The sequence below is a fragment of the Ictidomys tridecemlineatus genome, chromosome 11 (genome assembly GCF_052094955.1).
Source record: "Ictidomys tridecemlineatus isolate mIctTri1 chromosome 11, mIctTri1.hap1, whole genome shotgun sequence".
In the NCBI taxonomy this organism is placed as follows: domain Eukaryota; kingdom Metazoa; phylum Chordata; class Mammalia; order Rodentia; family Sciuridae; genus Ictidomys; species Ictidomys tridecemlineatus.
In genome coordinates, this window is record NC_135487.1 from 113,810,135 (window position 1) to 113,813,795 (window position 3,661).

Below are 3,661 nucleotides of genomic sequence, written 5' to 3' on the forward strand. Positions count from 1 at the left end.
ATATTCTTTAATGTTAACAGTGTCTTAAAACATTTTACCAGTAGTACTGTGCACATAGTAGGTGGTCAGTAAATGCTGACATACATAAGTATTTATAGTTGACAGCAACCCACATTCATGTGAATATTTCTTTACAATAAATACATCATAGTAAAGATAAAAATCAGAGGATAGATTTCTTACAATATTTAACATTTTCAGAAAACACTTAAGTATTAATAAGGAATCATTCTTCCTATAGACCTGTATGCCCTTTAAATTCAAAGAAATAATCATTTAAAAACAAAATATCCTCTTTTTAATGTATTAATTTGGGTGGCAAGTATTACATAATTCATACACTATGTAAGATGGGAATTTTTTAAAAAATTAAACTTAAAAGGCTATTTTTTAGAATATTTTATTGGAAAAAAATGGTTCCACACCTAAAATAACTGGACTTTCCCCTCATTTTTAACTTGATGATAACTACTTAGGGTACTTCATTTGGATGAAATGTCAATTTAGAAGCAGCAGTATTATGTAAGCCAATAAAGGATGTTTTAGGGGAAATATGTCCTATTTGCACCAAAATCTCCTATTACTTAGTATATAAATCACACTGTGGTCTATGAGATACTATAGCCATTTTCAAAATAGCATTCCACCATAATAATGAGTATGATATAGCATGCCCTTACTGGGCCCACTAGAAGAAAATTCTCCTTGCTGAGATACCAACATGGAAAATGTATATTCCAAACTCACTACACTGGAGAGGAACAACATTTTACAGATGGATAAACTGAGGCACATTAAAGTAACTTTTCTAATATTGAATGTACAAAAGGCATATTGGGAATAAGATTCAACATCAATGAACATTTTTTTAGATATCCAGTCAGTTCTATCTTGAAAACATACCAATATTTAAAACAGTTTGTCAACTCATTAAGAAATGTTGGTAATAATTTATAGTCTAACAACAATTTTTTTATGAATGTCTGCTTTAAGAGATTTAATTTATGCATATGAAATGATCAATGAACGAACAGCAATGACTGTATTAGTAAAACTATTTTTTTAAGTATAAACAATGACAAATTTAATGCTTCAAGTCCAAATTGTATTCATTTTTAATTTTTTTGGTATTGGGGATTGAATCCAAGGGCACTCTACCAGTGAGCTATATCTATATCCTCTGTTCTTTTTATTTTTTATTTTGATACAGGGTCTCACTAAGTTGCTTAGGACCTTGCTAAATTGCTTAGGTTGGTCTCAAACTTGTGATCCACCTGCGTCAGCCTCTCTCGAGTTGTTGGGATTACAGACATGCATTGCTGCATCCAGCTTCAAGTCCAAATTTTAGATGGTGAATATAAACATTTTATCAATACAATGTTAACTTACACATAAGCTGAAGACTAAAGCACAGTCCTCATCAAGTGGGGCATCAGCATGACTTTATTCTAAGGCTTAAGGTTCAGTTCAGGGTCAAATCAGGGCCATGTAAATCTTATGGCCTTGAAAGTAGCACCCATATAGCTGAGAGTCCTCATCATCAAATTTCTTTTAGAATTTTGGGATCAAAATCTTCTATAATCCACTTGCAAGAATTCAATTATGATCTGGAATTAAATAAACTCTGGAATTAAAAGGCTTGAGTAATGATGTGATTATTAGATCATGGCATTTGTTGCTTAATCACGTCCTTAGTTTCTAATGTGATTCTTCTCTGATAAAAAGTAACATTGCATGTTCATTTCCTCTTTTTAATACCTCCCCTAAAGAAGAACTTTTGTTCTGACGAACTGAAAATTCCTAATGTTTCAGACCCTGTGGCTAAAGGAAATAATATTTTAAGTGCCAGATTTTCACAAACCATGTATTTAAAGGCTTTGATTACTCAAAATCACTATCTTAGCTTATATTAAACATAGGCTGTAACAAACCTCACCTTGATTAGGCACTTAAATTTGATGATTTAACGAAAATATCTTCTATTTAAGTAATCACACAGGATGACTCCATTTCAAATGGAGATGAGCCCTTCCTAAGGAAATTAAGCTGGTGTCAAGTAAACTGAATCCTATTTCTACAATAGTTTCACATTCATTCTTACCATTCAGATTATTTGTTATGATCACCAACTAATTCTCATTTTCTATATAAGCAGCAAATTAGTAGTTTTAAGGGTCTACAAAGCAGTTATTACTACAGATCCCTAGGTGTATTTTTCCATTTTTATAAAGCATTACCCATGATACCTTAAACAAGAAGAAAAAGAAAAAGATGAAAAGGAACCTTAGAAATAGTGGGGTATACAAGTCCCCATTTTATATTGCTTAACAACTGAATTCACCAGGTGGCCATACCTGAATTCTTCACAAATGTGAAACATAGTCAGGACACGGCTTGCTATGTCTGTACTGCATGACATATACTGTTGACTGACATCACTACTGCAAGGATATGCCATATTTGGTGGCTAGATCTGAGGTAGTTTAGTTGTCCTGGAAAGTACCGCTCTGGAACTTTGGAGATGTAGAATAGGAAAGCAAGAAGAGCAATCACATACATCACAATTACACGAGGTGCAAAATCCTGTACAATAGGAGCTCCAATTCCTCCATTGAGCTAAACCCAGTGAAGAGTAGGGATTATTCTATATCCTGAAACAGAACAAAAGTTGATAGAACGGAGCCTCTGCCATTGCTGTGTGAGGTAACTGGGATGAATCTGAGCAAAGAACACTGCCAGGATCATGGCAAACACTGTGATCAAGTAAACTTGACGCCAGTAATTATTACAATAAAATGCATAAAATACTCCTGAGACATAGCAACTCAGTATTCCAATAGAAATTCCTGCATAAGCTAATGCCATCCATCTTCGACAGGTTTTTTTCTGACCGATGACAAGAAAAAAGATGATGTCCCACAGAGCAAAGCATACAGACCTGGAAGCAGAAAAGACAAATAGAACAAATTACAAAATCTTCTCTGGATGCACTTGCCGAAGGTAACACAGATGTCATATCATATATTCCCAGGGTGAAGAAGAGAAAGAAACCCAGCAAATGACTCCAGATGTTTACCGTCTCATTAGATAAAATAAACAAACTTTTGATACACAGCCTGGAGGGCAGGTAGGCCCGGTAGCCATCGGTGATATACAGGTTGCCTTTGAGCGACACCGGGATCTGCTCGAAGGTGTAGAGGTGAATACCACGGGGCACCAGGACCGGCCAGTACTGGTAGCTGCCCAGCTCAATGTAATGTGCGCTCTTCAGCAGCTTCTGATGCATGGTTCCCGGCCGCCCCCGCTCGCGCCTCGGAGCTCACCCAGGCCCCGCCTCCCCGGGAAGGGGGCTTCGCCTTTGGAGCCCCCGCCCCGGAGCCCGCGGACCGCGTGCGAGGTCCTAAGGCGCCGCCACTGCCCAGGCCCGGCTCAGCTCAAAAGTGGCCAATCTTGAACAGTTAGAGAGTATTAAAGAAAAGAAAAGAAATAAAGAAAATAAAATAAATGAACATGAGCAACATATAGAAGAACTTCAGAACAATAGTAAGAGACCAATTTAAGAATCAATGGAATTGAAGAAGTTGTGAAATGCAGACCAATGTATGGGATAGTCTCTTCAGGAAAATAAAAACACAAAATTTTCAATCCATGAGAACGAGAT

General features: G+C 36.5%; 1 pseudogene; it reads right to left on the reverse strand.

The window, feature by feature from the left end:
• Positions 1-1,978: 1,978 nt before the first annotated feature.
• LOC144364787 (progestin and adipoQ receptor family member 3 pseudogene) lies at positions 1,979-3,298 on the reverse strand (annotated as a pseudogene).
• Between the last annotated feature and the right edge of the window lie 363 nt (positions 3,299-3,661).